Source organism: Lithobates pipiens, unplaced genomic scaffold (genome assembly GCF_037356315.1).
Source record: "Lithobates pipiens isolate NorthernLeopardFrog02 unplaced genomic scaffold, aLitPip1_a1.2 Scaffold_6, whole genome shotgun sequence".
Classification (NCBI taxonomy): domain Eukaryota; kingdom Metazoa; phylum Chordata; class Amphibia; order Anura; family Ranidae; genus Lithobates; species Lithobates pipiens.
This window is the reverse complement of record NW_027507881.1, coordinates 4,006,467-4,031,758: the sequence shown is the minus strand read 5'-3', so window position 1 is coordinate 4,031,758 and position 25,292 is coordinate 4,006,467. Positions and strand designations below refer to the sequence as shown.

The 25,292-nt window shown below is 44.3% G+C and overlaps 1 protein-coding gene across 1 annotated transcript in view; it reads right to left on the bottom strand.

The window, feature by feature from the left end:
• The window catches only part of LOC143958194 (vomeronasal type-2 receptor 26-like), a 42,679-nt gene extending 17,851 nt beyond the window's left edge, over window positions 1-24,828 (bottom strand). Inside the window, exon 1 of the mRNA XM_077467662.1 lies at window positions 24,716-24,828. The gene's annotated coding sequence lies outside the window, so the exon portion shown is untranslated. The remainder of the gene's footprint in view (window positions 1-24,715) is intronic.
• Between the last annotated feature and the right edge of the window lie 464 nt (window positions 24,829-25,292).

Genomic DNA, 25,292 nt, shown 5'->3' with positions numbered 1-25,292 from the left:
TACAAACTGTAAACTTTCCAGGTGAGGGTCTCTCAAAATGTGATGGCCAGTTTACTTACTATCTTCCAAGACCCTGTGTGAATGTGTGCCTTAGACTGTGCCATGCTGTACCCTATATTAATACTCCACTAGTGTGTGGTAGTGATGGAAACAGTCCTTTAGGTAGAGACCAGGTTGGCCAGGACAGGAGGGAGAAAAATAACAGGTGTCAAGCCTACTGCTGTGTCTACTACAGTCACAGCATCTTTTTTGGGGTGCTCTTTGGGTCAGGGTACCAGGGAGCTCATCCAAAAAATGCCTCTCATTGCATCTGGATTAGGAAATTGGGCCATAGCACATTCTGGATAGAAAAAGGGCTGTAATTATATCTTCCTGGAATTTTAAGAAGGATCCACTTCTTCCTGACGCTTTGCATAGTACAAAAGCAGTCAGCATGGCCAATTAGAATAAATATACAGACACTTTCTTATACCAGCGTGTGACCTTATGGGAAATTAATTACAGTGCCATCATCTGGTCACTGAAGTCCACCCCTCCCATGCTAAGTTTGTAGTCATGAACACAGAAGAATTTCTCAATAACACCAGTCGTTGTTGCAATTTGGACTGTCGTATCTGCGTGAATAGAAGACATGATAAAAATATCCTGTTTGTCCTTCCACTTCACTGCAAGTAATTAATTGCTTCTCAAGCAGGCTCTCTCCCCCATGTAAGTCGGGTATTTACAACCCGTTGGGGGGAAGCCTGGGTGATTAGGTCACACCAGGGCTGGACTGGGACAAAAATTTGGCCCTGGACTTCATTCAGACCAGCCCACTTTAATTTTTCAAAAAAGCACAAAAACAGTAAATAAAACGATACGCAATTGTACAAAAAAACATAAGTAACATAACATAATGAGTCCTCACTAACCTCTAATTATTTCACTTATTCTCCTCTGTATTTTTCTCACCTTTCTCACATCACTGCGTGAAATTGAGGGCAAGCCGCGCAGCCATTACTTTGTCACTGAAACCGGCCCACTGAGCCATCGGCCCACCGGGAAACTCCCTGTAGTCCCAATGGCCAGTTCATGCCTGGGTCACACAGTGCCACATCAGCAAATTTCTAATTTAAAAAAGGTGTCCAAAATGTGGCACTCTTGTATGTAAAAAATTGTCCACGTACAAGTGGTATCCCTTTTGGAATAAGAGTGACAAGTCACAAACAATCTTGCCACTGCTCCCTATGTTGTCTGGGTAGTCGCAGGGCTCCACGTTTCCCTCATAAATCCGAAAATCCCATGTATAGCCTGGTGCCCTCACACAGAGTTTATATATTTTGACCCCCATATCTGGCATTCTTGATGGGGAGAAACTCTGAAAGCAAGACGGGCCAGAAAAATGAATGAGAGATTCATATACACAAACAACTTGCTGGTGCATATACAAATCAACAAATTTTTGCTTAAAATGATTTACAAGGGGCTGAATTTTGTGGAGCAGAACATATTCAGTGTCACCCCAAAGACAATACAGTTCATTGTTGTAGAAGTGCATTAATCACATTATATTCTCATATCTACCCCTAACTATGGCAGTAGAGAACATGGGCATATAATAAATCGGGTCTGTGGACCAATATCACTGCAACTCATTATTTTTAGTAATGTCCATGTTGAGGGTTAGGTGCACAAAAGTCTTAAATTCAGAAACCACGAAACATTTCCATTTGAATTGTCTGGCAAGGTTTGAATATGGGTTTGCTGTAATATATTGCTCGGCACATAAATTGCTTTGGTCCAAAATCGACCGGTACAGATCTTCTGTCAAAAACAGCCCAAAAAAACCCCAAAGTGAGTTTAAATTTGCTCTTTCCATCTGAATTCTGGGTGGGCCAGTGAATGGGGGAAGTATGGGCACTGCAGAATCTGTGGACTTCCAATCACGATTTACAAGCTCATCACAATGGGCTCATTGGGCCTGCATTCAAATTCTTGGTGCTAGCCACCGCACAAGCTTGAACTGCACTTATGGGACTCGCCACATTGCCAGGTGTTACTGCAGTGCTGGTGTGTAAAAGACCAGGATGTACTAGGCCACTGGTGCTTACCAGTTCCCGAAAAGGTAAAAAAAAGCACTAGTACTGACTGCATACAAGAGTTATCATATGATGGTACCACCTCAGCAGCCTGGGAATGGGGTCTTTGTACACCAGACCTTAGCAGGGACCACTACGCCATCGTCTGAGCTATCTGTCAGGGTGCCGCTGCTCTCTACAGGTTCGTATACTGAGCCTGATTCTGAAAGTGAGCACTTTCCATCGCTCTCATCTGTCATGCTCAGAATCCTGTGGGCCTTTTCACTAGTGTAGCTTTTGTTGGACATTTTGGCCACTAAATTTACAGGTACTAGTGCGACTCACAGGTAAAGGAGTATCTGGCTTTTAGGGACTGTTTAAACCGCTGCAAATAAAATGTACCTGTAAAATGTAGCAGAGATCAGGCCTGGTTTTGTGTTTATCAAAAGTGACACTGCACTTGTTGGGGGGGAGGGGGGCTAAATGCGAGTGCTGACAGGTGTCGGGGCTGATCCTGCTAACGTTACATTTTTGGGGACAATATACTATCGGGACGCTAGTATAGTTCTGATCTGGCTAAAGCTATTGATCCGTTCAGACTGTACTAGTAATGGAGGTGTATAGTGTGTGTGTTACTGTCAATAAAGGGTTACATGTGATAATGAATACGTGGCGGGCAATCAGATGCTGTCTGGGATTGATGCTAACCAATGTTACCAGTGACACCAATACAGTGATCAAAAAAAAAAAACTGTACACTGTACTAATGATACTGTGACAGGGGAGTGAAAGGGTTAACGGGGCGATCAGGGGGTTAAATGTACCTAACTACATAAACTGGTGCCATTGTGCTGCTTTTACTCACCGTAGTTGTTGTTTCTTCTCTCTGTGGAACCAAAAAGAGCTCCAAGAGAGAAGAGCTCCTCGTTTCCTGCACCTGTATTTTGTAAACACAGACACATGCTGTTCTGTAATTTATCAGAATCAATCAGCAGTTCCAGACTAAAAATAATTGGCCTGGACCTTACATAGTTACATATAGTTACATAGTAGGTGAGGTTGAAAAAAGACACAAGTCCATCCTATATGTGTGATTATATGTCAGTATTACATTGTATATCCCTGTATGTTGTCGTCATTCAGGTGCTTATCTAATAGTTTCTAGAAACTATCAATGCTCCTCGCTGAGACCACCACCTGTGGAAGGGAATTCCACATCCTTGCCGCTCTTACAGTAAAGAACCCTCTACGTAGTTTAAGGATAAACCTCTTTTCTTCTAATTTTAATGACTGGACTCAAGTCTTGTTAAACTCCCTTCTGCAAAAAAAGTTTTATCCCTATTGTGGGGTCACCAGTAGGGATGAGCCGAACACCCCCCTGTTCGGTTCGCACCAGAACCTGCGAACAGACCTAAACTTCATGTGAACTTTAGAACCCTATTAAAGTCTATGGGACTCGAACGTTCACAATCTAAAGTTCTCATTTTAAAGGCTAATATGCAAGTTACTGTCCTAAAAAGTGTTTGGGGACCCGGGTCCTGCCCCAGGGGACATGTATCAAAGCAAAAAAAAAATTAAAAACGGTCGTTTTTTCAGGAGCAGTGATTTTAATAATGATTAAAGTGAAACAATAAAAGTGTAATATTCCTTTAAATGTGGTACCTGGGGGGTGTCTATAGTATGCCTGTGAAGGGGCGCATGTTTCCCGTGCTTAGAACTGTCCCTGCACAAAGTGTCATTTGTGCAGGAAAAAAAGTCTTTTAAAATCACTTGCAGCTATATTGTCGGCTCCTGTAATACAGAGAACATTCAATGAGTGTTCTCTGTATTAGCCGACAATTCATTCATTCATTGATAAAAAATAAAAAAAATAAAAAAGCGTGGAGGTTCCCCTAAATTCACTTACCAGGTCCTTCAGGTCTGATATGGATATTAAGGGGAACCCCGTGTCAAATTGAAAACAAAATGACGTTAGGGTCCTCCTAAATATCCATACCAGACCCTTCAGGTCTGGTATGGATATTAAGGGGAACCCCGCATCAAATTGAAAAAAAAATTTGACGTGGGGGTCCCCCTAAAAATCCATACCAGACCCTTTATGCGAGCACGCAACCTGGCAGGCCGCAGGAAAAGAGGGGGGACGAGAGAGCGGCCCCCCTCCCTCCTGAACCGTACCAGGCCACATACCCTCAACATTGGGAGGATGCTTTGGGGGTCTGTGACCCCTCAAAGCACCATGTCCCCATGTTGATGGGGACAAGGGCCTCATCCCCACAACCCTGAGCGGTGGTTGTGGGGGTCTGCGGGCGGGGGGGTTTATCAGAATCTGGAAGCCCCCTTTAACAAGGGGACCCCCAGATCCCGCCCCCTCCGTTTGAAATGGTAAGGGGGTACAAAAGTACCCCTACCATTTCACAAAGAAAGGGTAAAAATTGTTAAATAAGACAAACAAACTTTTGAAAAATTCCTTTATTAAAAAAAATAAAAAAAAATAAAAAAAGATTCCAGGGGTGGTAATCGGCTCTTGCTATCCAGTGATGGATGATCATATCCAGTGACGGGGGATCTCTCAGTCCAGCGCTGTCCATACATCCGTCTTCTGTCTCCAGTGCGGAGACACTGCGGGGATCCCAGCGCTGACGTTTCTTATATTAGGAGGGTGGGGCCACCCGTCATCTGACCCCGCCCCCTCTGACGCTGGTTCGGGAAACCAGGGGTTCCCCAGTGACGTATGGGTGACCCCGCCCCCTCTGGTGTAACGCAGGTTTCCGTTACATGGAGACAGAAGACGGATGTATGGACAGCGCTGGACTGAGAGATCCCCCGTCGCTGGATATGATCATCTACCAATGAATGAATGAATTGTCGGCTAATACAGAGAACACTCATTGAGTGTTCTCTGTTTTACGGGAGCCGACAACATAGCCGCAAGTGATTTTAAAAGACAGTTCTAACGGGAAACATGCGCCCCTTCACAGGCATACTATAGACACCCCCCAGGTACCACATGTAAAGGAATATTACACTTTTATTGTTTCACTTTAATCATTATTAAAATCACTGCTCCTGAAAAAAATGCAGTTTTTAAAACTTTCTTTGCATTGATCCATGTCCCCTGGGGCAGGACTCAGGTCCTCAAACACTTTTTAGGACAGTAACCTACATATTACCCTTTAAAATTAGCACTTTGGATTTCTCCCATAGACTTGGATAGGGTGTTCCGGCTTTTCGAATTCGAATTTGCCGCGAACAGCCCAAATTGTTCACTGTTTGCTGAACAGGCGACCAGGCAATGTTCGAGTCGAACATGAGTTTGACTCGAACTCGAAGCTCATCCCTAGTCACCAGTATGGTATTTGTATATTGAAATTATATCCCCTCTCAAGCGTCTCTTCTCCCAAGAGAATAAGTTCAGAGCTCGCAACCTTTCCTCATAACTAATATCCTCCAGATGCTTTATTAGCTTTGTTGCCCTTCTTTGTACTCGCTCCATTTCCAGTACATCCTTCCCAAGGACTAGTGCCTAGAACTGGACAGCATACTCTAGGTGCGGCCAGACCAGAGTCTTGTAGAGCGGGAGAATTATCGTTTTATCTCTGGACTTGATCCTCTTTTTAATGCCAATGTAACGCTAACCCCCGAAGGAGCTGCTGGTTTGGATTGGGCCTGCACTCTACTGAGAAACCCCACTAACTTGACTCAATCCCCTTGGCACAGCTGTGGTGCAATGTAATACAGTACAATATAAGACAACGCAAAGTACCTGTATTATACCCTCAGGATCCACTGGCTCCACCTGGTGGGGAGAAAACAGTACACCACACACTGGATACTTAACCAGAAATATCTTTACTGCAAAATATTTAAACAGATGATTACATAAATTGTGCTGTCATCCCAACATAGGATGACAGCACAATATAATTCAATATAACAAAATATAAAATGTATATTTATATATATATATAAACCTGGGAGCTCCCTCTGCTTTAAAGACTATATGTGAGGCCTCATTTAAAGTACTTTATCCGAGGTCTTCTTTCTTTGCTAGCTAAAGTCACTCCTTTCTTATTTGTAATCCAAAGTCCATGGAGGGTTAAGCTGAAATGCTCACGGTGTAACTCCAATAACTTATTTACAACTCTTGAGGCACCAAGGTAGATAGCCCTCAAGCCTGCTCAGTATCAGTTTCTCTGCGATGCCTCCGTGGAACTACAAGTTCCATTGAGGCCTGTACGTGAGTCTAACTGCGCACAAAGTTAATAAACAGTGGGCCATAACCCGATCACCAACTGGATCAGAGTGACCACTTTGATCCGGCGACTGTAGCTTGCCTCTCCATCAGCTGGGCCAGATGCTCTGTATCGCTTCGCCGAATCAATCCAGTTCTCCAATTCTCCGCTGAGTGTCTCTGGACCTTCTCAATCCGGTTGCTGTCTTTCAGGCTCCATCAGGTCACTCTGCAAATAAACAGGCTGACGTTCCATGATGGCTGCAGGCCTCTGTCTCAGGAAGCCACCTCACAGGTCCACACAGGCAGGCAACGCAATACTAAGAGACCTAAAATGGCCGATCGGGTCCCTTTTATCCCCTACCCAGCATGCACTGCTTAAGAGAGTGTTCATGGGTAGGCCACACCGACTCCTGGGTAACAAGGTCAACCTTCAGAATCCAAACAAGACAGTCACTTCCTGTACAAGTCTTCGGTAAAAATATACAGGTGCATTACCTATATTTGGTCACTAGATGGCCCTGGTAAGAAACCGCATTAATGTCCCTAGATCTTACATTAAAATATACATAACCACATCAATAGGCAAGGATGTCAGTGCTACACCAATATTCTGTTTGCTTTGTTAGCGGAAGCTTGGCATTGCATGCCATTGCTGAGCCTATCATCTACTAGGACCTCCAGGTCATTTTTCCATCCTAGATTCCCCCAGAGATCTCCCCCCCCCCGTGTATAGATTTCATTCAGATTTTTGCCACCCAAATGCATTATTTTACACTTTTCTACATTGAAACTCATTTGCCATGTAGTTGCCAACCCCATTCATTTGTTTAGAATAAAATAAAAAAATGGTGTGGGGTTACCCCCAAAATCAAGACCTGACCCTTATCCGGGCATGCAGCTTGGCAGGTCAGAAAAGGGGGGATGAGCGAGGGGCCCCCCATCTGAACCATACCAGGCCACATGCCCTCAACATTGGGGGGGTGGGTGCTTTGGATGGGGACAAAGGCCTCTTCCCGACAACCCTGGGCTGTGGTTGTCAGGGTCTGTGGGCAGGGGCCTTATCAGAATCGGTAAGCCCCCTTTAACAAGGGGGCACTCATATCCCAGCCGCACCCTATGTGAATGGGTAACAGGTACATAGCACCCCTAACCATTTACCAAAAAAGTGTACAAAATTAATAGCTACACGAGACAAATCCTTTATTAAAAAATAAATAAATAGTGAGTGGAACTAATTGTGGAATAGTGTAGTGGAACTTGTCAGAGGAAGATACTGTATCTCTAGAATAATTGTGAAAAAGTAAAGTTTTCACACTACATAAGGTTCTACCAAGGGATGAGACCATTGTGATATGCACAGACATTACACAATACACAAATAAAAGTCTCTGAAAACCTGTTGATGACAGAAGAAAATAAGTATAATTTATTAGATGTAATGGGGGATTTACTACATGTCATGGGGGTTAATTTACTACATATAATAGGGGGATTTACTACTTGTAAAGAGGGGGGTAATATATGTAATGGGGGATTTACTACATGTAATGTGGGTTAATTTACTACATATAATAGGGGGATTTACTACTTGTAAAGGTTTACTATATGTAATGGGCTGGATTTACTACATGTAATGTGGTGGATTTACTTCATGTAATGGGGGGGGGGGGTTACTACATGTAATGGGCTGGGTTTATTACATGTAATGGGGGGGATTTACTACATGGAATGGGCTGGATTTACTACATGGAATGGGCTGGATTTACTACATGTAATGGGGGGGGGGGGGGGGGATTTACTACATGTAACGGGCTGAATTTACTACATGTAATGTGGTGGATTTACCTCATGCAATGGGGGGGGGGGATTTACTACATGTAATGGGCTGGATTTATTACATGTAATGGGGGGATTTACTACATGGAATGGGCTGCAGTGCGGTTGGATAACTCTGGGAGGGCGTACTATGACGTCCTCCCAGAATCCCACTCTCGCGCGCCCCCTGAAAACCCCCGAAAACATCCATGACCCGGGGCATCAAGGATCATGGTAAACGGCTGCCGAATAGCAGCCTTTTACATGAGATCACTCTGTCAAATGCCGAAACGATCACTAGTAAAAAAACTGGCGTCACATCCGGTTCCTCTTGCCCCTCTCTGTACAGATGCTGCTGCAGCGCTCTAGGCTGGATGTGTAGAGCCCACAGCACTAATATGTGCCCATTGCAGTCATCCATCCATCCCCAGTCATCCATGCTCAGCATACCCACCCATACTCGCTCACCTATCCATACTCGGCATACTCATCCATCCATCCTTTTTTTGTTTATAGCGCAAAAAACACTGAGGTGATCAAATACCACAAAAAAAAACAACTCTATTTGTGGGAGAAAAAGGACATCAATCTTGCTTGGGTACAGTGCTGCTTGACCGCACAATTGTAAGTTAACACAGTGCCGTATCACAAAAAATGGCCTGGTCATTAAGGGGGTAAATACTTTTGGGGCTGAAGTGGTTAAACTGTGTTTTTGGATGCCCGACGCAGATCAGCCCCTGCTGCAGACTCTGCCTTGCTACAAAGTTACAATGTTGGCGTGTGATCACTGGGGAAAGGAGACTGAGGAAATGCTTCCTCCTGCCTGTAGCAGACTGATGGCATCACCTTAGCCCAGGAAAAGTCACTCACTGAGGCTTAAGAATAACTTTTTAATCATAAATGTGGAACTTTAGAGAAATTGTTGCTGTTTCTGTGCATTGCGACATATCGGGAATTATGTATAAAAATATGTTTTGATGCTGTCTGAAAAAGTGAGGAGAGGGGAGCGATTCAGTAGTAGGGATGAGCCGAACACCCCCCGGTTCGGTTCGCACCAGAACTTTCGAACGGACCCGAAATTCATACGAACTTTAGAACCCCATTGAAGTCTATGGGACTCGAACGTTCGAAATTAAAAGTGCTAATTTTAATGGCTAATATGCAAGATACTGTCCTAAAAAGGGTTTGGGGACCTGGCTCCTGCCCCAGGGGACATGGGTCAATGTCTAAAATGTTTTTAAAAATGGCCGTTTTGGCGGGAGCACTGATTTTAATGATGATTAAAGTGAAAAAAAAGTGAAATATTCCTTTAAATATTGTGCCTGGGGGGTGTCTGTAGTATGCCTGTGAAGTGCCACGTGTTTCCCGTGTTTAGAACAGTCCCTGCACAAAATGACATTAAACGGAAATAACATCATTTAAAACTGCTTGCGGTTTTAATGTTATATCTGGTTCCTGCAATATGGTTGAAAATCATTGAGAAAAATGCCATGGGTAGCCCTCCCTTCCCATTACCAGCCCCTTTGGGTCTTGTACGCATATTAAGGGGAACCCAGTACCCATATTAAAATAAGGAAATATGTGTGGCCCCCAGGCCCTATATACTCAGAACAGCAGTATACAGGCGGTGCAAACAAGACAGGGACTGTGTAGGTTTGTTGTGTTAAGTTGAATCTGTTTGTAATTTTCAACTGATACATTTTTAAAGTGCTTTAAAAGCATTTTGGAAAACATAGGGAAGGGTTATCACCCCTGTATAATTTGTTTTGTCGTCCATCTTTTTTCATCTCACTTGCTGTTGTCTCCTTCCGTTTGCAAGTAGGAGATGTTTGTAAGTTGGATGTTTGAAAGTAGGGTCCTGCCCTATATGCTCTGCAGAAATGGCGGAACAAGGTGTTGGTTTTGCCACAACATTGTAAGCCCTCAAAGTGACTCTTGGTGGGCGCTGGAGCGCCCTGCTGTGAACGATTATATCAAGAATTGTAATCACATGCCATTGTTGAACAGTGGTAGAAAAATTGACCTTTGGTGGTTGTGGTGCTGGTGCCACAACACTATAAGTCCTCACAGTTACTCTGGGTGGGCACAGGAACGGGCCCTCCTGTGAAATATTATATCAAGAATTGTAATTACATGTCCCTGTTAAACAGGGGCTGAAAAATTGGGCCTTAGGCACTGGTGCTGGTGCCACGACACTGCAACCTCTCCCATATACTCTAGTTTTATTGCAGGAATGAGCCCTGCTGCAAAGCATTGCATCAAAAATTGTAATTAAAAGCCCCTGTTAAACAGGGGCAGAAAAATTGGGCCTTAGGCACTGGTGCTGGTGCCACCACACTGCAACCTGAAAAATTGGGCTGATGATGGCATCGCCCAGAACCAGAAATGTTCTTCCAACATATCAGCGGAGGAGAAAGAGGATAGACAATCAACATAACAGGACAGTCACTCAGCATCAGCATAGGCAGTCTTGAAGGGATGTGATATTTTTAAAAAAAAATATTCGGTTACATCAGCTTCAGGTGCTTGGTAGCTGTGGGTGATCCAAGACTGATTAATCTTGATGAAGGTCAGTCGATCAACTGATTCGGTGGACAGGCGCACCCTGTGATCGGTAACAAAGCCACCAGCAGCACTGAAGGTGCGTTCCGAAAGAACACTGGATGCAGGACAGGCCAGTAGCTCAATTGCATACTGTGCAAGCTCTGGCCAGTGATCCATCCTCAAGACCCAGTAAGCTAGAGGATTTTCGGTGGGAAAGGTGTCCAAGTCTGACCTTGCCCCTAGGTATTCCTGCACCATGTAAATGAGACGCTGGCGATGGTTGCTGGAACCGATCATACCTTGGGGCTGCGGACTAAAAAATTGTCTGAAAGCATCAGTCAGACAGCCACCTTCTCCACCGCTCCTTCTGACTGATGCCTCAGCAACACGTTGTCCAGGACCAGGAGTTTGTAACCTCCCAGTCTCTAGGAACGCATTGCACAGACCTTTCTGCAAGGCCTCCCGGAGATGTCTCATCCTCTGCTCCCTCTGTGATGGCAAGATAAGGTCGGCAACCTTACCCTTGTACCGTGGATCAAGGAGAGTGGCCAGCCAGTAATGGTCCCTCTCCTTGATCCGAAGAATACGAGGATCCTTCCGCAGGCTTTGCAGGATCAGGGAGGCCATGCAGCATAGGTTAGCTGAGGCATTCGGTCCGGAATCCTCTGGGTCACTAAGGACAACATGATCCGCAGCTACGTCCTCCCAGTCACGTACAAGTCCACGTGTTTCTTGGGACTGTAAATCATCCCTACAAGACTGCTGCTGCTGCTGATGCTGAGTACCAGCCTCCACCTCCATGCTGACACAATCATCCTCCTCCTCCTCTTCCTCCTCCTCATCCTCTTCCTGTGTGATGGGTGGCACAGCAGGAACACTGTCTGGATAAAGGGGGCCTTGAGAGGCAAGGAAGTCCTCCTCTTCCTGCCTCTGTTCTGCCTCAAGTTCCCTGTCCATTATTCCACGCAGCGTATGCTCCAAGAGGTGGACAAGAGGTACAGTGTCACTGATGCATGCACTGTCACTGCTCACCATCCTTGTGGCCTCCTCAAACAGTGACAGGACAGTGCATGCATCCCTGATCATGCCCCACTGGCATGGTGAGAAAAAAACGAGCTCCCCTGACCCTGTCCTGGTGCCGTAGTCGCACATGTACTCATTTATGGCCCTCTGCTGCGTGTGCAGCCGCTGCAGCATGGTCAACGTTGAGTTCCACCTGGTGGGCATGTTACATATAAGGTGGTTCTTGGGCAGGTTCAACTCCTTTTGGAGCTCAGCCAGCCGAGCACAGGCATTAAATGATCGGCGGAAATGCACACAGACTTTCCTGGCCTGCTTCAAGACATCCTGTAAGCCCGGGTACCTGCCCAAGAACCGCTGCACCACCAGGTTAAGGACGTGAGCTACACAGGGCACATGGATCAGTAGTCCCTTTCGGAGGGCGGAGAGGAGGTTGGTGCCATTGTCGCAAACCACCATTCCTGGCTTAAGCTGGCGTGGCGTCAACCACCTCTCGGCCTGCCCCTGCAGAGCTGACAAAACATCCGCCCCAGTGTGGCTCCTGTCCCCCAAACAAACCAGCGCAAGCACGCCATGGCATCGTTTTGCCTGCGTATTGCGTAGCCCCTGGAACGCCTACGGAGCACCACTGGTTCTGAGGACAGTGCACTGGAAGAGGCCATGGAGGAAGAAGAAGAGGAGGGGGTGGAGGAGAGAGGTGTGTTACAACCAATAGTAGGATTTTGGAGGCGTGGTGGCGGAACAACCTCCAACCAACACTACTGCACCTTGTCCTGCATCCTTCCCAGCTGCCAGAAGAGTGACCCAATGGGCCATGAAAGACAGGTAACATCCCTGTCTATGCTTGCTGGACCATGAGTCAGCGTTAATATGCACCTTACCGCTGACCACCCTGTCCAGCGAGGCAAGGACTTTGCCTTCCACATGCCGGTAGAGAGCCGGAATCGCCTTCCGTGAGAAAAAGTGGCGTTTGGGGACCTGCCACTGAGGAACCGCACATTGTACAAACTCACGGAAGGGGGCCGAGTCTACCAACTGAAAAGGCAGCAGTTGAAGTGCTAGCAATTTAGCCAAGCTAGCATTCAACCGCTGGGCATGTGGATGGCTGGGAGTGAACTTCTTTCGCCGGTCCAGCAGCTGGGGCAGGGACATTTGCCTGCTATAATCGGACGTGGGTGTACTGCTAGCAGAGTGCCCGGAAGCACTTGGCTGTGACACACCTAATTCTACACCTTCATTCCTCTCAGAGCAGGTTTCAGAGAGGACTGAAGGTCTAGTGGGGTTGGAGATGCCAGCTGATGAGGAGCAAGGAGAGGTCCGCTTTGTTCTTTGGTGTGGGTCTTTGAGGTACGCTTGCCAACGAGCTGCATGGCAGGTCAACATATGTCTGGTCAAGCATGTGGTGCCCAAGCGGCTGATGTTTTGGCCACGCGAGATATGCTTGAGACATATGTTGCAAATAGCAGCGGTGCGATCTGATGCACTCGTCTCAAAAAAGGCCCACACCAAAGAACTTTTAGAATAACGCGCAGAGGCAGCGCCCTGCACAGGCGGAGCTCTGTGGTGTGATTCAGTCGGTGTGCTGCCCCTAAGCTGGCCCCCGGAGGGCATCCTGCCTCGTTGGACATGTGCCTCCTCCTCCTCCTCCTCCTCCTCTCTCCTACCAGGCACCCACGTGGAGTCAGTGCCCTCATCATCCCCTCCCTCTTCATCGCTGTAGCAAACCTGGCAATATGCTGCAGCTTGTGGAACATGACTGCCAGATTGCTGTCCTTCTTGAGCATCCCCTCTCTCTGCATTCACGCTACTGCCTTCCTCTAGCTGAGTATCATCATCAGAGCCTACAAAACACTGGGCATCCTCCTGGAGCATGTACCCAACAATGTGCTCAAAGAGTTCAGGAGACTCCTCAGGAGGACGTGGTGGGTCTAGGGAAGGAGTCACTGATGATGACATTGAGACGAGGGAAGACGATGCGTTGGCAGCTGCTTTGCTAGTACCCTGAGACTGGGTGAGAGAGGATGAGGAGGATGAAGAGGGCTTGGTCATCCACTCTACCAAGTCGTTGGCATGTTGCGGTTCAACATGTCCAGTTGCCGAAAAGAAGGACAAGCGTGTCCCATGGCCACGTGCTGATGACAATGCACTGCGTCCATGACCAGCACTGTTGTCTCTAGACACAGAGCCTGCTTGCCCTCTTTTATCGGCTCGCGCTTGTCTGCCTCTTCTTGCTGGCCTTCCAGACATGGTAATGGCCTGAAGGGAGTTGGGTAAAACCGCAGTTGGATAGTGTATATTGTGCTGGAGGCACACAACACCCACTAACTCCTGCAGATGCCTTTATTATAGAACACCAGAGATAAAGGGGTATACTGTACTGGAGGCACACAACACCCACTAAGCCCTGCAGATGGCTCTATTAGAGAACAGCAATAAAGGGTAGATACAGGTGAATATTGTGCTGGAGGCACACAACACCCACTAACTCCTTGTCAGGTCACCTAGAGCCCAGGTGACAGGTGCACACCGTAGGGTTGGGGATGCACCGCAAGGCTGTGGACCCTACGGCTGACGGCTGCAGACGGGGGACAGATCCCACTGGGGTAAGAGCGTAAGATTCCCCGGGGCGCGGAGTCTAAGAGCCAGCTGGTGTTCACCAGAGCTTCGAGTGGTGAAGATGGTCTTGGCTGCAACTGGCTCCAGGTCGCGACCCCCAGGGTCCCCCAGCTCACACCCACAGTAGGTAACAGGAGGATAGGGATGGTGAGGGACAAAGCCAAGGTCGGGGCCACAAGCAGAACAGAATAGTCGGGTACACGCCAATAGGTCAGGGTCACAGGCAAGCAGGGAAGGTCAGAACACGCCAAGGTCGGTAACGGAAATCAGAAGCAGAGCACACGACAGGAAACAGGAAGCTAATACACAAAGGTTGATCAGCAGGATAGGCTAGCAGTGCAAAGGTTAATATAGTGTAGTCTGATAGGGGCTAGGGTGGAGCCATTCCAGAGGAAGGAAATAAAAGCAGTCAGGTGAAGCTCGGCTGGTCTCTAGAAATGAACACATGCAGACAGGTAAGGAGAACAACTCTAATGCATAACCATGACACTCCTGCAGATGCCTTTATTATAGAACACCAGAGATAAAGGGGTATACTGTACTGGAGGCACACAACACCCACTAAGCCCTGCAGATGGCTCTATTAGAGAAAAGCAATAAAGGGTAGATACAGGTGTATATTGTGCTGGAGGCACACAACACCCACTAACTCCTGCAGATGCCTTTATTATAGAACACCAGAGATAAAGGGGTATACTGTACTGGAGGCACACAACACCCACTAAGCCCTGCCGATGGCTCTATTAGAGAACAGCAATGAAGGGTAGATACAGGTGTATATTGTGCTGGAGGCACACAACACCCACTAACTCCTGCAGATGGCTCTATTAGAGAACAGCAATAAAGGGTAGATACAGGTGTATATTGTGCTGGAGGAACACAACACCCACTAACTCCTGCAGATGCCTTTATTATAGAACACCAGAGATAAAGGGGTATATACAGATGTATACTGTGCTGTGCTGGAGGCACACACAACTTCCAATAACTCCTGCAAATGGCTCAAATAGAGAAGAGCTATGTAGGTGGATATAGCGGTGTGTACTGGGTACAGAGCACGCAGACAGCACTCACAAGCTCCTAACACTACTGACTGCAAGCTCTATTATAAAAGATAGATCACTAGCTATATAGGTGATGTGAATATATCGGTGTATACTGCGGTCAGGGCACGCAGACAACAACCACTATAGAAGAGCAAGATCGAAAATCGGCCGATAACGATCAGTGTATACTGTGTTGAAGGTACACAGAACACCCACTAACTGCTTCAGACGACAAAAAAAAAACTACACAAGGCCGCGGCGCTGGCGGTCTTATATAGTGTGGGGCGTGTACTACACAGCCTGAGCTATGATTGGCCACAGCATCCTGCCTGTGGCCAATCATGGCTCTCCTCGCTGCTGGCGCTGTTATTGGCCAAGCACGCAGGGTCACAGTGCATGCTTGGCCAATCGTGAGCCAGCAATGCACTGCGATAACGCAGTGCATTGTGGGCCGTGAGCGCCACACGAATTTGGAGCTAACGGCCCATAATGTTCGGAATTCGCCGAACGTGTGAACAGCCGATGTTCGAGTCGAACGTATGTTCGACTCGAACACGAAGCTCATCCCTATTCAGTAGTTTAGTAGCAGTAGTATTATTGTTAATAGTAGTAAATAGACACGTGCAATTCGTTTTGTTCCAAATTTGTTCTTTGTCAAAATTTGGCATATTCATTCATTCGGAAGCTAAAGACTGTTTTTTTTTTTTTTTTTTCTAAATCAAATTTCTAAAAGAACGAAAATTAAAAAATTCAGATCTGAAATTCAAAAGAATTCAAATGTCAAAATTTGAAAATCAGAAGAATATAAAGAGTGAAAATCCAAAAATTAGACTGAAAATCTGAAAATAGAAAGAACAAAAATCCAAAAAATTGAAAATCTGAAAGAACAAAATACATTCAAATAATTTCTACTATAATTCACATATTAAATGTATTACTATTATTATCATTTTTTTATTATTATGTATAAATACTAAATACAAATAATAACTATAATAATAATAACTATAATAATAGTTTTAAACTGTTCAACTATAGGTATTGGAATTTCCTTTCAAATGTGGCTGTTAGTAAACATAATAAATACAAATTTATATGAATTTAAGAATTATCTGAAATAACGAATGACGGATAACTTTGGATAAATTTGTATTTGTTACATTCACTAACAGCCAAATTTGAAAGGAAATTATAGTTTTTATTATTATTATTATTATTAATTAATAATAATAAAAACTATAATAATGGTTAATAAACATAATACTTTAATTACAATAGATATTATTCAAATATTTTTTTGGTTCTTTTGGATTTTCGGATTTTCGTTCTTATTTTCAGATTTTTGTTCTTTTTTTGTTTTTCTGATTTTTGTTACTGTTTTCAGATTTTTGAATTTCCATTCTGTAAATTTTTTGGATATTTGAATTCCAGATTTTTGTTCTTTGCAATTCAAATATTTTTTGTTCTTTTGGATTTTTGGATTTTCGTTCTTATTTTCAGATTTTTGTTCTTTTTTGTTTTTCTGATTTTTGTTATTGTTTTCAGATTTTGCTTTCAAATATTTTTATTGAAAAGTCAAACAGGTCACAGTGAAGTAAGCAGAACAATTTACAATGGTTATAGTACCGGAAAATAATCAGGTAAGCTGCTACCTAAGTTTTATAGGAGTGAATATATCCGAACAATCTTAAGGTAGGCCCATGGATCCTGCATGTGTGAGGTACGATGAAGTTACAATAGTTAAAGAAGGGGCCGGATGGAAGCAGGCCAACGGATTCCAAAGAAGAAAAGTCAGTAAACAAACATTTTTACACTAACAACCATTACTTAGGGTAATGGCGGAGAAAAGAAGTTCCGCTTGGTGAATTTTTGCATATATAGAAAAGAGAGTAAGGAAGAAAGGATGTAGAAAAGAGAAAAGGGAAGGAGGAGAAAAAAGAGATAGGGACACAAGAAGAAAGGGAGGGGATATCAGAGGGCAAAGAAAAGGAGGGAAGAGGGGAAGAATATGGTCGGAAGGCCCACGGGAACCACGGACCACAAACCGTCGTCCATTCTGAGTTAAGGGGCCATAAGACGAGTATCGAAATCTTTCGGTAGGAAATGGTCTACCCAGGGTTGCCATATTTTATCAAACAGTGGGATCTTATCTAGGGTTATTGCTTCTATCTTAGCGTGGATCATTGCCTGTGTAATTCTGTGTTTGGTTTCAGCTATATGCAAGGTAGGTGTCCTCCAGGCTCTCGCAATCGTTTGTTTGGCCGCAGTTATTACTTGGAGGGAAAGTCGATTTTGGGCTTTAGTAAAATCTTGTGGTAACCAATTCAACAAGGCCATTGCTGAGTAAGGAGTCACGGGGTGTTGTAGCAATTTAGTTAGTATGTGGAAGACTGAGGACCAGAAATTTACCACGATGGGACAAGTCCACCAAATGTGGAGATGGGTACCCCGGTCTTTGCAACCTCTAAAACAATCGGGTGAATAGTTAGGTACATATTTGGAGATTCTGGAGGGGACCAAATACCACCGCATCAAGACCTTGTAGTTCGCTTCAGAAGCCACTACATTTTGTGAGGAATTTTTGGTATTGGTCCATATAACAGTCCATGATTCTGTATCAAGACTAAGTGATAAGTCCGTGGCCCACGCAGTAGCATAACTTGGAAGGTCTTCAGATGCGGTGGAAAGGCAAGAGTAGAGGCATGAAATAATGCCAGGGCATGTGGATCAGAGGAGCATATAGTTTCAAATTGGGACATAGATTTGAGATTGGGGCCGGTTTTAATGTGCGTTTGAAAGAAATGGGCTATCTGTAGGTAGTGGAAGCATTCCCTAGGGGGTAATTGGGCTTGCGTCTGGAGGTCAGGAAATGTAGTGAAAGAGGCTCCCGAAGACAGGTCACATACTCGAGTGAGGCGTGCACGGAACCAAGCCGAAAAGGCGCCTGGCTCCGTGTAGGCCGGAAGAAAGTCTGGGTGACCCAGGAATGAGAGTAAGGGGAGATGAGGAGATATTAATTTAAAAGGGGTGCTTACCTTATGCCAAATTTTGAGAGAGTGGCTTGTAATGGGGTTAGTAAGTGATCTACGTGTCTGAGGGGGGAGCCAAAGTAACTTGGAGACGGAAATAGGGTGGGCTTCCAATGCTTCTAGGCTGACCCATAATGGGATTTCAGACACAGCATGATAGAGGGCCATTTGAGATAGCTGAGCAGCATAATAATAGTGTTTAAAATATGGTATCCCTAGGCCCCCCTGAAGCTTATGTCGAAAAAGAACAGACTTAGAAATTCTAGGTCTTGTGTTACCCCAAATATATTTGAAAGTTCGGCTTTGAATAGCATTATGAAAATATAAAGGGACCGTGACCGGGAGAACTCTATATAAATATAGTAATTTGGGCAGTAGGGACATTTTTACAGCCGCAATGCGTCCGAGCCAGGAGACACATAGAGGCTGCCAAGAGTTGAGGAGTAGTGACAAATTACGCAACATGGGGAGATAGTTAGTTTGATAGAGGTGAGCAGGGTTACTAGTTAATTTAATACCTAAATAGGGAATATGGGACGTGGACCATTGAAATGAGTAATTAGCACGTAAACTTTGAAGGGTCTCTGTAGGGAGGGATACTGCAAGGGCTCTAGACTTAGTTTGGTTTACCTCAAGACCTGAGACTTGCGCAAACACATCGAGGAGTTTAAAAAGGTTGGGCAGGGTGGCATGAGGAGAAGTGATAAATAGGAGGGCATCAACCGCAAAGAGACATAACTTATGCGTTGTGGAAGCTACTTCCAAACCCTGGATATCAGGGTTGGATCTGATCAGAGCCGCTAGTGGCTCTATGGCGAGAGCAAAAAGCAGGGGCGACAAAGGGCACCCCTGCCTAGTGCCTCGCTGGATCGGAAATCTACAAGAAGTGAAGCCAGAGTAGCGGACAAAAGCCTGAGGATGGGCATATAGGGCATCAATCCAACAGAGAAAATGAGGGCCAAAGCCCCATTTAAGCAAAATATGTTTAAGGTAGGGCCAAGAGACAGTATCAAAAGCTTTACGGATATCAAGGGATAACAGGTGCATAGGGATATATCGGGATCTAGCCAAATGTTGCAATAAAATAACTCGGCGTATGTTATCGCTTGCTTGGCGTTTAGGTATGAACCCTACCTGGTCTTTATGGATCAACCCTCCAATGTGTGGAGACAATCGTAATGATACAACTTTTGCTAGAAGCTTTATATCAAGATTTAAGAGTGATATGGGTCTATAGTTGGACCATACAGAGTGATCAGTATTGGGCTTAGGTATCATTGAGACGGAAGCTGTAAGTGTATCACTACCAAAGGCGCCCCCTTTTAAGAGGGTGTTGAAAGTATTCGCCAGGAGAGGGGCCAGGACGTCTGCAAATTTCTTATAATATAATCATGTAAACCCGTCTGGGCCAGGTTGCTTATTGGATTTAATTAATTTGATAGCCTGGAGTACTTCAGAGGGTGAGATTTCTGTATCAATAGCATTCCGGTTCAGAATGGGGAGGGAAGGGATCGGTAGGTCTCGGAACAATGTCTCAGCCTTATCACGAGGGAAGGGGGAGGGAGATTCATATAGTTTAGTGAGGCGTTTGGAGAATTCATCAACTATTCTAATCGGATTACTAGTATGGGTTCCTTTATGTACTTTAAGCCTAATTGGTTTATGAATTCGCTCAGGTTGCCTAAGACGGAGAGCCAAGAAAGTGTCGGGCTTATTGGATTTAGTGTAAATGGTGTGGTGGGCCCTACGCAGAGTTTTATCAGCTGCTTCTGAGAAAAGTAAGTCCAACTCCAACCGAGTTTTATCTAGGTCGGACTTATTCGCCTCCGAAGGAGTGGTCTGAAACAGTAAAAATTGGCGTTGGTATTCAGATTCTAGGTGCTGTAGGCGTTTGAGCCTGTCTTTTTTAAGAAAAAAAGCAGTAGAAATACACTTGCCCCTAATTACTGGTTTATGAGCCTCCCATAAAAGAATAGGAGAGATATCTGGGGTGGCTCATGATCCCCATGAAGAAGTCACATGACGTAACGCGTAGGGATTGGCCAGAGGACGAACCGGAAGTAGAGTAAGACGGGAGGAAGTTGTCATTATACCCTCTTCCTGACTGTGCTTGTTTTTGCAATTAAAATGTGAGAGTCTTTACTGCTTTTTAATAAATTTACCTGCCGTTTTTTAAACTACTACACTATGGAAGTCTCCTGTTTCTCTCTCTCCCCCTCCTCTCTCTTATTTTGAGCCATACACTGTGGAATAGAAGTGAAGATCCACATCACCTATTTTGTAAGCTGGGACTGGCCCTCTAGTGGCGGAATTGTATCATTACATCCCTCCTTTGGATTTCCTGATGGCTATTATTCATTATCTATGAATGAAATAAGAGAATCCTGGAGTTTGTTTGATTTGCTTATTCACTTCGTTTAAAGGTGAGAGTTCTGGGAGCCTTGAGTAGCGGACATTTTATTATTGTTCTATCATTAAACCTTTTTCCCATTTTTTATATATTTTTTATATATTTTTATGCGTGCTGTTTTTTGGACGAAATTTTTTTTTTCACGGCATTGTATGTATGCACATATTTATATTATTTTGAATTTGTGTATTTTATTTGAGTGGCACGATTTGCGCAGGACCCGCCCCTTTATATTCAATATCTGAGGTGGCGTTGTGCATAAGATAGTCACGTAGCGCTACTTCTATATCAAGTAGAAAAGATTGATTCGTTAAATGCTTATCATTCATACGCCAAAATCTTTCTTTAGGTCTTGGTATAAGTGAGGAGATGGTGGTAATCACTGCACAATGATCAGACCAAGTAATTGGGTGAATAATAGATTGAAGTAATATTGGGGAGGATGCTCTAGGGATAAATATATGATCTATTCTATAAAATGAATTATGGGGGTTAGAATAAAATGAGTAATTTTTCTTAGCAGGGTTACATTCCCTCCAAGTATCTAGTATGGAGTACTGCTGAAGTAGGGACCAAAATTGAGTCGATAATGATTGGTGATCTGGTGTGTAAGGGGATTTATCAATAGATGGATGAATAACTAAATTAGAGTCTCCACACATAATCAGGGTACCTTTAAGATGGGTTTTGATTACTTGAAAGATGGGAAAAGAAGGGAATAGGGCTAGAATTGGGGGCATAATATGAGACTAAGGTTACATCTGATTCTTGGAGGGAGACTATCAAAATAATATAGCGTCCCTCAGGATCTTTGATAGCAGAAGTAAAAGTAAATGGGAGGGAACGATGGAGAGCCAAGAGGACTCCTCGGTGCTTCGTAGCTGCAGAGGCTGTGTATACTAGGGGATAATTGTTATGAAAGAATTTAGGGGTATTATGTGCGGAAAAATGTGTCTCTTGTAATGCTACTATACCTGCCTGTAAAGATGTAAAGGTGCGGAAAGCTTTGACCCGTTTATTGGGGGAATTAAGACCTTTTACATTTAATGATAATATGTTCAGGGGGGCCATAAATCAAGGTATGGGTAGGAGATAAATAGGGGTCCGGGATCCCCCCGGGCCAACCGACCACAATGAGCAGGAAAGACAGGAAAAGGGGGTAAGCAGGGAGAAAAAGAAGAGTAGTAAGAGAAAGACAAAGAAGTATCTGAGTAACTACGTAAGGCGAACCATAAGTGAGTTGGTATGAAGTGGGAAAATCCGAATCGCCCGACTTTAATGTGCATGGTCTCTACGGCCAGAAATCCCGCCATAGAGAGAACGCACTAGGTTGGGGGGAGCAATGACTATTCCCCGCAGCATACCGGGAAAGAATATATCATTTTCAGCACAAGCATAAAGTATAGTAGCCTAAAACAACTCTAGTAAGTGTATAGAGAATAAACTTACAATAAACTCTAAAGAGCATAAAAAAAAAAGGGGGAAAAACATAGTAAAGTTAACAACATTGTCACTTGACCCTATGCGAAGAAGAGGGAAGGGAGGGGAAGGTAAAGGGGATAAAAAAGGGTGAGGGAAAGGTGGGTCGCCATTAAGGGTGACCTAGAGGAAAGCTGTTGGATGTGAGTATTCAATATTCTGAAGTTGGTTATTGCTTATGAACCGGGGTCTCTAATAAAAGATAAGTAGTAGGTGTTTGTAAAGATTATAAGGTGCCACAGTAGTGGGGGAGAGGCATAAAAAGAGTAGACATAAAAAAAGCAAAAATCAAAAGTCAAAAAATAAAAACAAAAACAAAGTTTCTCTACACAGAGGATCATTAAACATAGCAGGCTAATCAAGCCGGTAGGTCCGGGTTTAAAACACCCATAAACTGGGGCAAGGTAGATGAGCCATTGGTGAGGCGATAAGTACCATTCAGCGGGGCACAAAGACTCTAGGACTATAGAGATTTGCAGTGGAAGCCTTCGCCGGTGTACCCTTTCGGATGGATCGTGGTGAACGCAGATATCTGGGGTCACGCTTGGGGGTAGCTGCATGAGGGTAAAGGGTCAGGCGTGCAGGGGTGCGTGGAAGTGCAGTCTCAGACTGTTGTTCTGGAGTAGTCAGCTGCAGGGATTCCAGAAGGCGTTGTAAAGCTTCTGAGGAGGTGCAGGTGTACTGCTGACCGTTGTGGGTAAAGTGAAGAGCAAAAGGGAATCGCCACACATATTTAATTTGATGCTGAATAAGTACCTGTAGCTGCGGTTTCATGGCTCGTCGCTTCGCGATTGTAAGAGGAGCCAGGTCAGTGAACAATTGGTATGTGTGGCCTTGAAAGGTGAGAGCATCCTCCTTATTGCGGGCAGCTGCGAGAAGTTGCTCTTTCGATCTAAAGAAGTGGAGCTTAACAATAATGTCTCTCGGAGGGCCCTCAGGCTGACGGCGTGCTAGGGCTCTATGTATCCTGTCGAACTCCAAGCGTTCGATTGGGATCTCTGGAGAGAACTCTTGAAATAGGGCAGTGGTGAAAGATTGTAGATCCAATACCGATTCTGGGATGCCACAAAGGCGTAAGTTGGCCCTTCTGGAGCGATTCTCGGCGTCTTCGAGCCGAGAGAGCAGTGCTGCATTTTCCTCACGAAGCACTAGTTGCTCTTGGGCATGTTCTTTAAGGGTCATTTCTATATCATCAGCCCTGGTTTCAAGATCAGCAGTGCGCTGTCCTAACTCGCGTATTTTGCGTGCTAGTTTGGTGGTAATTTGTTCTGAAGTCGCTTTGAGTGCCTTATGGATCATTTTTTCTATATGAGAGAGGAGATCTGCTTGTGGCATACCTGGGGTTGGCAGTGCAGGGAAGTCCTCTGAGCTGGGTCCGCACTCCTCGTCCATATCATCGCTGTGTTGGTCAGCCGTTTCCGCTGGAGAGCTGGAGTGCTGCGATGCAGCCTGTGCTTGTGCTTTCGCCGCCATCTTGGAAGAGGCCCGCGTGAGTGCCTCTTTGATCGGTTTCGGCTTAGCTTTGCCTTGGTGTCCCGTTAGGACCATCCCGGGGGGAGCGCAGTGATCTCTCCGGACCGTACCTGCAGGTTAGGTGTTACTGTCGCCGTCAATGGGGTGGTGAAAGCCCGGAACTGCTGCGGGGAATGCAGAGCTCTAACGAAAGGCGTCCATCCCGTCGAGCTGCGCGCATGCGCCCCCCATTGTTTTCAGATTTTGAATTTCCGTTCTCTAAATTTTTGGGATATTTGAATTCCGGATTTTTGTTCTTTCCAATTCAAATATTTTTTGTTCTTTTGGATTTTCGGATTTTCGTTCGCATTTTTTTTTTAGATTTTTGTTCTTTCCATTTTTTGGATTTTTGTTATTGTTTTCAGATTTTTGAATTTCCGTTCTGTAAATTTTTTTGGGATATTTGAATTCCGAATTTTTGTTCTTTCCAATTTATGGATTTTCGAAATAATGAATACTGCAAATTGAATTGAATAGCAAATTCAAATTGATCAGAAGTTATGAATGATCAAAATAATGAATACCACGTCTATACGAATGGAATGTAATGAATTTGAAAGTTTCTGAATTTCTGAATTTATTCAAAATAATGAATATTGATCATAATGAATGATCCCAAAAAAATGAAGAATGAAACAAAAACGAAAAAAAAAATATTTTTTTGGCAGTGCACATGTCTTGTAGTAAAAGTAGCAGCATACAACGAGGCGGGGGCTGAAGCCATTTCTTTTGATCTCCTGTATGGTGTCAGCCCACAGCAGAACTTAGCTGAGTGAATTTCTGGCAGGATCAACCGGTATCATTCTGTATTTGCAAGGTCTTTAGAAGGATAAAACATGAGTAAATGTACACACATTGCAGAGATAATCTTCTTGTTTTCCCCCTGACATACACTTTATCTACAGTAGTAACTTCTGTCCAGTTAATAATTTACTAGCAAATACAAAACATACCGGAAATGTTGGAGATCTCTCCTTCTGGACATGGGACACACTCATAGCAACATTTATGAATTGTAGATCCAAACTTTTTTCTGCTTCCAGGTACACAGGGATCTGAACATCGAGATACCGGAATCTGAAATCAAATCATATTATTATTATTTATTATTATTATTATTATTATTATTATTATTATTATGTAACGATCCATCATATCCCATGAGGCTATACAACCTAAATGTTACAAATATGAATGAGGTTCTGGGTTGCCTCTACCATGGGCTCAAGGTGAATTCTGCAGGTTTGACACCCATTCAAGGTGCAATATTTTGGGGGTTTTCTTTCACCTTGGGTGTTTATTCATCTCAATTGTATGGTGGCCTCTGTTTTAGGTTAAATCGCTCTTTTATTTCAAGGCTATGCTTTAAAAATTGAGGGTTTTGATTTTAGGGTCGGAGCGTTTTGGGATTTTTAGAATTTCTTTTGCTATTTTTTGGTATTTTTAGATTATGTTGATTGGACTTAAAATTTTTTTTAAAGAGAGATAAAAAAAAGAAAGATTTACATTTAAAGAAAGATATACTAAATA